Consider the following 13,154-nt stretch of genomic DNA (forward strand, 5'->3'; position numbering starts at 1 on the left):
GTAGCCGGTGCTATTAATCCCAGCGGCCCGGAGTCTCTCTCCAAAGCGGCTGCAGAAGGACGAACTGAGCGACCCTCTCCCCTCGACCACCTGTCTCTGCATTTACTACAATAAATGTGCCGTGGTTTTGTAAACTCGTGTATGTCTCCTTGTCTTTCCGTTGTGGCCTACGAGCTACTCTCATAACAAAGAGTAAGTTATTTTTACCCGTTATAAACTACTACTGTTTGATGAGAAATCAAATCATGGTTTGCTATATATGAATTCAGGGAAGAAAGGATAGGCCTACTAAGTATTTCCATTAAACTTTATTTTTAGAAATGTACAAAATGAACATAAATATACATATATACACGGTATATCATCCATTCCTCCTCCTCGCATCTTGCCTGCGCACAGTCGGTGCGGTGCCTTTTAGCACCCTCAGTAGTAGTAGAATCCCTTCCCCGTCATGGATTGTCCGCCAGGATCTGGCTGGACGAAATCAAATGCAAATCACAAAATATTAGAGAAACTTAGTTGTTTTAGATTCGTTAGTAGTAGTTGTGTAATGAACAGCTTGCCTGCTAATATGCTAACCTAGCTTTGTTTACCTTGGTAGCTAACACGATATGAATGTTAGCTTGGAGGAAAGGCAACTATAATGCAGTGTAATAAAACTACTATGAACAAAAGCTAGTGGTTCATATTAGGCTAGCAATAACGTGTTTATAATTGCAATCGTATACGGGTATTCTGCTACGTTCGGTCATACAATGTAACTTGCATGAATACATTGTTTTGCGCTAGCATACAGCTAGCCTCGTTAGCTACATGCAGTATATGTACGGTCACAATGTACGGTAAATCACAGTACAGTATACTGTATGAGTATTCCGTGTGTGTGACTGCAGACATTCTCCTGCCATGACAAACATGTAAGGCCATCTGCTGACATTGTAGTTGATATATTTAAACGCTAGCAACGTAGCATCACAAAAATGTTTTTCTGACCGAAACTAGCTCTAGCTCCGTGTGTTAGATCGCTACGCCAGCTATAATGTAATTACGTTTCGCGACTGACCGGCAAATCACCCGGAGTATACTGTCAATAGGTATTTTGTGTGTGAATGCAGACATTCTCCTGCTATGAGATACATGTATGCAAGGCCATCTGCTGATATTAGAGTTGATATATGGAAACTCTAGCAACTTAGTTAGCACTGTGTCAATGGCTTAGCAGTCCAACACAGTTTACACATTTAAACAGTCTTGTTTGATAAATACACAAATAACAATGCAAACTTACAGGTTGTATACCCAGATCTTCCCCTGCTCCAAACGGTCCAAACAAGCTGTGCATATCCGGCCTCAAACTGGGCAATGTTTTGGAAGCTTTCGTCTGTGAAATGCCGGTTCTTCGAACCTCTGGAGGAGGAACACGACGCTGCTGGTGTGGCCATAGCTCTTCGGGATTGGTCCATTTCGTTCCGGGTACCGCATGACATCAGGCGGTACCCGGAACTAAATGGAAGACTCAAATGGGCAGTGACGTATCTCCAACGAGGCGTTTTGGGGAGGTATTTTCTGTGTTAGAGTTTTACTCGCTACAGGGTGTACTTTGAGGGTTTTGACTCTGCACACCGTTTACATGCATAAAAACCTTCATAACACACAAGGGGACGGGTAATAACCGGAAAAGCATGACATGGGAGCTTTAAAGTGAATAAACAAAATAAACTGAGTTTTAAATAGTTATTTTGTTAAGTCTTACTTATTAACGTTAAAACTTGAGGAAAATTAACAACCTAACTGTTTCAAGAATAACATTTCATGTACCTGTTTTGGGATACAAGAAAATCTTCCGAGCTGTTCCTCTTCAAACGAAACACTTGTCCTCTCTGTACATTTTGTTCTTGTCATTCACAGTTAGTCTATTCCAGAGTTCCCGTTAGCCGGTAATTACCGGACTATGACCGGTAAAATATGCTGAAGACCGGCAAATCTAAATCTCTCCGGTCAAAATGTCCGGTCAAAATCATTTCCCCTTAGCGCAATATCGCATCAGTTGCACCACTTATGTGACAGACAAGAATAGTAGGCCTATGTGACAGACAAAAGAGTATGTGACAGACAATAATAGTCAATTCTAATGTCTAACACTTAATGTGGAGAAAGAGATGTCCTGTATGGTTTGATTGTGCGTTGATCTGTTGGTAATGCCTCGGGGTTCCGGTGGGCATGTAAACAAATGCATAATGCTGCGCTATACTTTGTGGCCTCACCCGGTTGCATAGCGACACTTATTGTTTAGGTGTCTTTTAATAAGCAGGTAGTCATATCATTAGCTAGAACTAGCTAGATCTGATCGATATGGACATAAACGCGAGTAAAGTCTAATCTGACGGGAGAGAGAGATCAGCTGCTGCTGACGAGTCGACGCGCAGCTCTGCATGATCACCTGCAGCGGTGAGCAGAACAAAACACACTTCAGGTTAGAATATCACACGTAGCTATTTTGATTACCTCTCAAACTACCTAAACTAGTTATAGATATGTTTAGTTTTACTGTCGGGTCACTCATTACTGGATCCGCGAGCTGCATGAGACTGGCGGGCTGTCAGGAGAGGGGGAGAGCGCTCCGTTTATTATTCCCGTGTTATTGTAAGTTACTGTACACTTTTGAATAGTTAATCTACTATAATTAGTTTGTTTAAAGGGGACCTATCATGCAAAATGCACTTTTGTACATCTTTTCTACATGAATATGTGTCCCCGGTGTTCCAGGGAACTCACCAAGTGTCAGAAAACACAACCCTCTCTATTTTCCTCCATACCCAAATCTCTAAAAAACGGGGCTGCAACGGATCTGATAAAAACTGATCCAGATTTCAACACTGTCCTGATGTCAGGACAGTGGCGCTACGGCTATTGGGCCAACTCCACCAATCAGGAGGAGACAGCCACGGCCATTGCCGTTCGAAAGCGCTGGAGACGCTGTAGTACATATGTCAGGCCTGTAGATGGTGCTGTTCTCACATAATCTGCCTTTGCAAAAACAGAGCTAAAAAATGTCAAATTGAGCAAAATGAGGCATGGCTAAAATGCATGATCTGTTTGGTATTTTGAAAAGAAAAAAGTATAAATATGCCTTATATAGGTATGGTCCTACACTATATTATTCAAATATAGCATGATAGGTCCACTTTAATATCAAATCATATCAATTTGTTTTAAAGCTCAATAAATAACAAAGAAGACCTTTGACCAGCACTTTTCTAATTTTGTCCGGAAGATTTAAACTTTAACGGACATTTTGACCGGCAAAAAAATATTCTAACGGGAACTCTGGTCTATTCCACGTATTGATGTGGACCACCTTGAAGAATACATTAACAAGTGCTTCGATCAGTTCAGGCCCCCAACAAGACAGACCTAGATAACGATTCTTGAGTTAAAACTAACTCAAAACCAACCTGCAAAAGGCTGCTTTCCTTTAGTTCGCCCAACAGTTTTAAAACAACATCTTCCCTCCATCTTCCCTCTCTAGTGTTGATGCCAGAATACTCCTTCTCAAGGGTCTCCAACAAAGAAATTCAGACACTGCCAAATAGTATGGAATTTAGCCAAGAGCAAATCGGATCACTAACAAGGAACACAATGTCACTGCTCTCTCGATTCGCCACCTGTGCAAGAAGACTAAGGATTGAAAGAGACTACACTAGAACTAAAAGTGCGTAGTATGGGAGAATTTCTAGTAGAAAACTACCAGACGAGAAATTCAAAGTTTCTTTCTTTCTGTTTGTCTGAATACACATACAGATAAACCATGGGTCACAGAAGGGGTGGGATCTTGATCAGTATTGGCTTAGGAAGGGCGTCATCACGCGTCTCAAACAATGAGAGCATTTGGGGCGGGCCTAAGGCCCCACTCACACGAGGCCGTTTGCGTTTTATGCACAGTATTCGTATTCAAAAAAGTCTTCCGTTCACATGCATTTGTTTCATTTAACGTGTCTGTTCAAACGAGGCCGCTGGAAACTCTGTAGTACATATGCTGGGACTGTAAGTGGCGCTGTACTTCCACACGAGACCGCTCGAAAGCTGTAGTACATATGGCGGGACTGTAAGTGGCGCTGTAACTTCCGCCACAAAATACACCAAAAGCAGCGAGTAAGATCCCCCCCGGATGTGTGTGAGGCACAAACAAAACAAACAAACGAAGATGGCTGTTATTCGCGCAAGAAAGGAGCTATTTTCGTGGTCCGACGACGAGGTGGAACTTCTTTTAAGTGTAACACTTGAGTATAAGACGACAAAAATACAGGATAATGTAGACTGGGAGTCCTGCAAGCCTAAATATACGGAGATAGCCGACTTATTTCAGGCGCAATATCCGAGGACCCCGACTGAAAAAGATTTCCCTCACGAGAAGAACACAATTTCACAGGGCCAGCTTACAGCGAAACTAAAACAGGTACAAGGGGACTTGTTCGACATGGAAGAGTCGTCGCCCGGACCAAGTTCATCCCCGAGTTTGGAGCATTCCACGGATTTGCCAGAGTCGAGTAGATCCAACGGAACTCTGCCAACTGCTGCGGTTGTGAGTCATCGCAGGGATCTGCTCCAGGTATGTTCATGATTTCAATCTTAAAGGGCTTGCTATATACTATGATGCAGTACCTTCCACTGAAAAACTGAACCGGTTTAAGCTTGGTAAAATTAGAAAGTATTTAGAGCTGTTTTATTTGTAAAATGTATTGAGAGCTATTTCACAACATGCCTTTTGTGTTCTGTTATCTGGTGGCTATGGTCCTATTGTGTATTAATTCAAACTTTCTCTGGTTTATTATAGGCACGGCTGGATGGCCACAGAAGTGACCGCATGAAGAGGAAGCTTCCAGCTGAACATGCGGTGCAGGAAGAGCTGCGATTAAAAAGCCGGATGTTGGACTTAATGGAGGAAGCAACCAGCCGCAGCGCAGCCAGCATGGATCGTATGAACAACACCATGGACAACATTAATGTGACTGTACAGAATGGCCTTTCCCTGATGAGCCAGTTCATGCAAGTTCATACTAACAACAGTGGATATGGACACTTCCAGGTGCCCTCATACCCACCCCGAAGGCCACACACGGCCACACCAAGATTAAACCCCTCTGTACCACACACCCCACAGCAACAATCTCCTCCATATTCATTCAGGCGGTCACTGGATGAGGAGGAGCAGTAAAGCAGTGAGCTTCTTTTTTTTTCACAGCACTTTTTGGTCAAAGGAAGTCTGTAAACATTTTTATTTTTAACTCCACCAGACTTTGTACAAATGGAGAATCACTTTTTTTTTAAGCCTTTTTTTTTTAGCTAGCAAAGGTATTTTTTTCCCTTTTACTGTGTACACATTTATAAATAATGTTATTAATAAAAAACCTTATTAAAATAAAAGAACAGTCTTGTCTTTCATGTAAGGGTCAATGTACTCCGCAAGCACTCTCCTCACTCTCTTTCCTTCTCCCTCATTACAGTCAGTGAGATATCTATATCAGTGTGTGGGAGGCTGTAAGTCCTTTTCACCTTGTAAACCTAATTTTGACTAAATACACCACATTTATGAAAAGTAACCCCCCCCTAGTGTCAAATATCTGAACTGTGATATGTCACATTGGGCCTTAATGGTAAAGCCCAAACTATTGTTAGGCATATATTATAGTCTCAGATATATAAAAAACATGTCTATGAAGTGTTTTGCTCAAAATACCAAAAAAATTACCCATTATAGCCTCATTCCCTTCTATTTCATCTCTGGAATCAATATGATCAGTATTATGCATTTCACAAAGAAAGTTTGCATTATGATTTTTATGAATTGTATAAATTCAACTTTGATTCAACATTTGCTTATATTACTTTTACTGAAAATCCTCAAATATTGGTTAAAATACTATTTAGAGAAGGGAAGGTAACACAATCTTAACAGGTTAATATAATAGTTTTTTACTACAGTGTATGTACTATGTTTCGCTAGTGGCCAATACAGTCTGAAAATACCATATAAAAATGTACGGTTCTTTTACTATATGTGTAAATAAATACGGTACAAAATATATATGGACAACCTGACTCGGTAGAATGGGCCATATAACTTCATTCATGAGGATGATGACATTTGTTGCACATTAAGTTCAAAGAAAGTCTGGAAGTGGTTGCAGCCAATTTTATTTTTAGTTTCACACTTTTGACATTGGAGAATCACATAGTTATTTGCTTAGTTTCACACATGTGACATGCATTAAAAAGTACTAAAAACAGTTAGGATATAATACAAAAAATCCTGTAACAGTCCTCAGATTTAGCAGCCAGGTACATATACCTAGCCAGGTATATGAATATTGTACAGCAGCCTGTCGCTGAAGGAGCTGCACAGTGAGGACAGGGAATGTAACAAAGAATGTTTATCACATCTTAATAAACACCTTTAAAAAAAATGTACAGTCTATGTACATACATGGTATGGCCTCCTCTTCGTCCACAATCTGTTTTTTTCAGAGCAGGGATCTTTCCAGTTTTTAAGTACATGTTTAGCTTGGAATTAGCAAAGACCCGTGCATCATGCACACTCCCAGGCCACTTTACCACGACATCCATGAATCGGTACCTGTAATCACAGACAGCCTGTACATTAAAGGAATATTTTCCTTTCCTGTTGATGTAACTAGTGGAGTCGTTAGATGGCTGCTTGATTTCGATGTGGGTTCCGTCCACTGCTCCTAAACATTGTGGCATGCCATGTGTACAATGGAACCCCTCAACCAGATCCGCGGTCTCGGGCTCAGTAAAAGGCAGCTTGATGTATTTTGGACCCAGGTGGATGGTGATCGCTCTGCATGTCTCCCTAATAATGAGGGACAAAGACGGGCGGGAAACTCCGAAGGCGTTAGCAGTCTTCCGTAGCCTTCCCTCGTCGCTCAGGTAATAAAGAACCGCAGCAACCCTTTTCAGTGGATCAATTGGCGCCCTCATGTTTGTAGTTTTCTTCTCGATATATGGGCGCAGTTCTTCAGTCAGGGCAACGACAGAGGCTTTGGACATGCGGAAGTTCTCCCTCCATTCATCGTCCACGACAACGCCATTGACAAAATTGTCCCACCAACTGCTAGTTCTGCCCGGTCTTACCCAAAACTTTCTCCTGGTCGCCCTTCTGGTTGTTCTCCGCGGTGGATTTAGCCACATGTCGTGTATGTGGTTCTTCATGTCCACTAGTTGCTTGTGGTTGTCGTAGAAGCACCGTAGTTGTAGCACTAACATATTAATCATGGTCAGTAGCGTCTGGAGCACAACAGCAACCCTGTGATCCGCCATTCTTGTTGTTGTTGTTGTAGAAACAAATCAGCAATGAGGCGGGGGAGAGGTGGGAAGAGGTGCGAAGAGGCGGGGCTGTCGTTATTTTTTCAGGCAATATTCGTATAGAGGCGATTAAACGGACTCGGTTGACCCCCCAGAGCGTTTCGTTTGCAAATCTATCCACCTTGGGACCCGTTATCGTTTGTGTGGTCAGTTTCTATCGGCCTCGTCTAAATAATAGGGCTATACGCACGCGAAACTATGCAGATACAAGCCGTTTTATCCTCGTCTAAACGGCGCCTAAGACTGCTGCAGCGCTCACATGAACGGAAACAGAAAGAAGTGAACATTAGTTATTTGTAACCAATGCGAAGTTGACATTTTGTTATCACAGAACTAGACAAAATCGATTTGGAGTATTAATAATATGAACCTGCAAAGTAACAAGTAACTCATCTTGTCAAATAAATGTAGTGGAGAAAAAAGTACAATATTTGCTTCCAATTTGTAAATGCATTTTTGTAGTGGCCAAACGGTGGTACTTCAACTTCTGTGTCAGTCCAGGATACATTTGGCCCAAAAAGACTGAACCACTGAGCCAGCTACCAGGATTAACCTGGGCCAAGCCTCCAACTCTGGTTCCAGTTGTCTTTATACATCCATGATTGTATCTCATTGATAAACAGCTTCACAATCTTTTTTTTCAGCTGCAAAAACAGCATGGCCTTTATTGTGAAATAGTCAGGCAATATCTTTGTCACCACGTTTATTGGCACCAAGGAAAACTACTTGCATCAAAAGTCAGATTGCAGTTGGCTTGATGGACCGCAGTTAAAGCTTCCACAACAAAAAGGTTTTAACTTCACGAGGAAGATGGAAGTGATGAACTTACATATTGTCTATATTTGAATTTTCAACAAAACCAGGTGAATATGTTGTAAGCTGTTGGGCTGAAGGGCTTTGGGTCCCCAGCAAGGATGCTCAGAAAAACCTCAAAAGAAGGTTTACATAAATCTTGACGGACTGGCAAAAGGCCCAGGCAGACTGTGACACGAAAGCATGGTGTGTGGCAAGAGTACACTTATATTAAATCCAGTTGGAACACTTCTACAACACCACTCTCCCTCAAGTTTTTTGTCTAAAGGTATTCAGGAAAATCACACCTTAAAGAAGAACATTTAATGGGAGGTTGGGTAAAAGGTGAAAATACAAAAAGTGCCAATAGAATAGTTCACATTGTAAAAAAATTAGGCTGCCATCCCAATGACCAAATGACCTAATTTTACAGGGGTGTCATCCATTCAGAAATTCCGCCAATCGATTAAATGATTGTTTCATTTTTTTACATTTGTCCTCATCTTGGAAGAAAATAAACTCTCCCGCGTACACACCCCTGGGTTTGTATTCAAAAAAGCGTGATAGACATTGGCTTTATTCAGACAACAGTATTCAGTCACTGTGAATGGCAGGTAAATAGACATTGATTGTCGATAATTGTCACAGGGCTCTATCGATTCGTGCCGGCCTCTAGAAAGGGCAGATGCTATCTTGATCCCGGCTATGGCTGAAGCTAAACGGAGAGATGCCGATATCTAGATTCAGAACGGTACATTTAGATGAATGTCTCGTCTCGCCTCTTTGTGAGCGCTGGTGAATGTGTCCATTCCGCTCAGCCACACATATATAATGTGTTGAATCTGCCACTGTTTGCTTTGTGTCTCTTTTCTATTCTCCCCCTCACTGTATCAATGTCTATGTTACTCACATCTTCAGCCAGGCTGCGCTTTGCTCTCAAAATGTATCTCTTCTTCTGTTCCCTGTCTTTGCTTTTCCTCTAATTAATGCATAATTTCCAAGAAACACAGCTTACTGCCTATTACCATAGTTGGAACTGTGTAGCCCCACAGATACACATGCAGATACGACTAAGTGGGGAAAACATGCCTGCAGGGTACAACACTCATCCCTGCTTTACAGGCTTATATCTGCATCTTAAATGCTTAGGTCATCAATGAATCACATTAATACAATGTTTTGTATTATACAATAATGCAATGTCAACTGTTAAATACTGTGCGTGCGTGACTACTAAGATGAACTCCCTCGGCCAGATAGCAAAAGACATTTAACAGACATTTTAAAGGGGCCCTATTGTTGCTTTTTGGGGTTTACCCTTTCCTGTAGTGCAGTTATATAGGTTTTTGTGCATGTAAATGGTCTGCAAAGGCTAAAATCCCCAAATTCCCTCCATAGAGAGTTTCTCTCCCACACACTGCCCCCCCCTGCCTGAAACGCCTAAATTGGACTCCTTTGTATACCTTCTGTAACATAATGACATCACTATGTAACACTCACGCTTCTATTGGCCAGTGCTCCATCAGAATCAGAATACCTTTATTAGTCCCACAGAGGGGACATTTACATAGTTACAGCAGAAAAAGAGCCACAGACAGCTTAATATTACATATGTTACATATGTTACATGCATTAAAGTACTAAGTTATGATATAATAAAAAATATAATTAACATTTTTTTAAATTTTAAAATACACATCCTGTAACAGTTCTTAGGATTTAGCAGCCAGGTGTATATTACACAGTTATTAACGGCATACATATAGATATATATATAGCACATATAGCACATATTTCACATAGTTGGATGAGTATTTAACAGCAGCAAATTACACAATTTACAAAATACACATGAGAGGACAGCAGGGAGGACCGCTTGGCTGCCATTCTCGTGTCTCCCACCACCTCCACAGTGTCCAGAGGACTCCCCAGGACAGAGCTGGCCCTCCTTACCAGTCTGTTCAGTCTCTTCCTGTCAGCAGCCGAGATGCTGCTGCCCCAGCAGGCCACACCATAGAAAATGGCTGATGCCACAACAGAGTCATAAAAGGTCTGAAGGAGTGCCCCCTGCACCCCAAAAGACCTGTCTCCTCAGCAGAAAGAGTCTGCTCTGTCCCTTCTTGTACAGAGCAGCAGAATTATCAGTCCAGCCCAGTTTATTGTTCAGATGAACACCCAGGTATTTGTAAGATTTCTCAATCTCAATGTCCGCTCCCTGGATGTTCACTGGTGTCGGGGGGGAGTGTTGGCGCCGTCTGAAATCCACCACCAGCTCCTTGGTCTTCGCTGCGTTGAGCTGGAGGTGGTTCCTCTGGCACCAGAGGGTGAAGTCCTGCATCAGCTCCCTGTACTCCCTGTCGTCCTCGTTGGAGATGAGGCCAACGATGGCGGAGTCGTCAGAGAACTTCTGCAGGTGACAGGTTGCAGTGTTGTGGGTGAAGTCTGCAGTGTAGAGGGTGAAGAGAAACGGTGCCAGTACCGTCCCCTGGGGGGCCCCCGTACTGCTGATGATTACATTACATTACATGTCACTTGTTAGACGCTTTTATCCAAAGCTACTTACATACTCAATACTGTGGGCAATCCCCACAGGAGCAATTTGGGGTGAAGTGTCTTGCCCAGGGACACAACGACATGCTGACTGCAGTGGGGTTTGAACCTGTGACCCCCTGATCTGAACACCAACGAACAACCCTCTGCATCACACGCCTGATGATGGTGTCGGATTGACACTCCCTGGTCCTCACGTACTGTCGACGGTTGGTGAGGTAGCCCAGGATCCAGGAGGTGAGGTGGTGATCCACCCCCGAGAGCTGCAGCTTGTCCCCCAGGAGCGGGGGCTGGATGGTGTTGAAGGCACTGGAGAAATCAAAGAACATGATCCTCACAGAGCCCCCAGCCTTCTCCAGGCTGGTAGGCAAACTGCAGCGGGTCCATTGATGGTCTCACAAGGGGCCGAAGGTGTCCAAGGACCAGCCTCTCCAGGGTCTTCATAAGCTGTGATGTCAGCGCCACCGGCCGGTAGCTGTCCTTGCGGTGAGGGGTCTTTGGCACAGGTACCACACAGGACGTCTTCCACAGTTGTGGTACCCTCCCTTGCTTCAGGCTCAGGTTGAATAGAAGCTCCACAATCCCACACAGCTGGTCCGCACAGGATTTGAGGAGCCTCGAGCTGATGCCATCTGGACCCGCCGCTTTCCTCACCTTACACTTCTGCAGCTCCCTCCTCACCTGGTTGGTTGTGAGGGAAAAGGTGTCGTCAGCGGGTGGAGGGGAAGGGGGGGGGAGAAGAAACAGGGGCTGATGTGAGAGGTGTCTGTGAGCTGATGGCTGGGGGCTGAGTAGAGGTGGGAGAGGTGACAGGGCCATTTCCAGGCAGTGGAGACAATGGGGGCAGTGCAGCAGGGGGGAATGGGTCGGGGGGGAGGAGGCGCATGACTGATCAAATCTGTTGAAGAAGTTATTCAAGTCGTTTGCCCACTGGCGGTCCCCCCGGACCTGGGAGTCTGGCTCTTTGTAGCCAGAGATGGTTTTCAGGCCTCTCCAGACTCCGCTGACGTTCCTCTGCAGCAGCTGTTCCTCCATCCTCTTCCTGTAGCTGTTTTTCCCCTCTCTGATTTTCCACCTCAGCTCCCTCTGTACAGTCTTCAGCTCCTCTCTGTTACCAGATCTGAAGGCCCTCTTTTTGTCTTTCAGGAGAGCCTTTATTCCAGGGGTAATCCAGGGTTTATTGTTGGGAAAATACAGCACAGTCCTGGTGGGTACGACGTTTTCCTCACAGAAGTTAATATAATCTGTGATGCAGTCTGTAAGGCCGTTGATGTCCTCCCCGTGAGAGTCAGTGAACACATCCCACGCAGTAGTGTCAAAACAGTCTTTCAGGGCCTCCTCAGACCACTTCTTCACGGTGCGTGTGGGCACCGGCTGTCTGTGGACCAGGGGTTGGTACACAGGCTGGAGGTGAACCAGGTTGTGATCAGATCTGCCCAGGGGAGGAAGGGGGGATGCGCTGTATGCATACTTGGTGTTGGCATACAGTATGTCCAGTGTTTTATTGTGTGTAAACAATGGGACGTTCACTGCCCGAGGAAACGCCGGACACGATAGTGAACAGAAACAATACTAAAAGAGTGCAAAAAGTATGGGCTTGACGTCCATAGTGCAAGTATAAGTTAAACAAAAGTATATACAATAAAAATAAAAAGATAAGATAGTTTAAAGAACTAAATATAAGGAAAACTACTCAGTGTGAGTAAGAGCTTCTGTAACAGGCTGCCACTCGCGCGGCGCACATCTTTCACATTGTAAATGAAGTGGGACATCTCTAAGCGGATGACCAATCACAACAGAACCCGCCAGCTAACCAATCAGAGCAGACTGGGCTCTGGTTTCAGACAGAAGGTGAAAAGAGGTGTTGCAGCACAGGCAGTATGAGAAAAGTAAAGAGCTTTTTGAACATTAAAGCATGTAAACATGTCACATTAGCCGCGTTCACACCAAGTACTTTCCTGTACTTAGTTCCGGCACTAAGAGCCCCGGCGCTTTTAACCCCAGGGCACTAAGTACAGATCGCGTTCACACCGGAGTACTTTTCCCTGAGGGAAGATTACGCAAATGAGCCGCTGACGTCACTTCTTCTTCTTCTGCGTTGGCTTTACTGGCAGGCCACAAACCACTTCACGGCGAGTACAGTAGGTGGCGGCAAGCACCTTAAAGTTGTTTGCAATCCGCTACAAAACAAGAGAAGAAGAAGAAGAAAAACTTCCCGCGTATACTGTCTGTTGTTTACCTTCCGACCTCAGACATGATGGAGATGGAGTCGACTGAAGTTGTGCTGTTTGTGCTCATGTTATACAGCTTTGTAACTTTGTTAATGCGGCCTGAGCCTATTTGGACCCGGAGCCGCCACACGTTGAATGCTATGGCACAGTTTCTTCAGCATCAAAGGCAGTTTAAAAGCCTTAGGAAAAGGATGGGCC

Source organism: Trematomus bernacchii, unplaced genomic scaffold (assembly GCF_902827165.1).
Source record: "Trematomus bernacchii unplaced genomic scaffold, fTreBer1.1, whole genome shotgun sequence".
Classification (NCBI taxonomy): domain Eukaryota; kingdom Metazoa; phylum Chordata; class Actinopteri; order Perciformes; family Nototheniidae; genus Trematomus; species Trematomus bernacchii.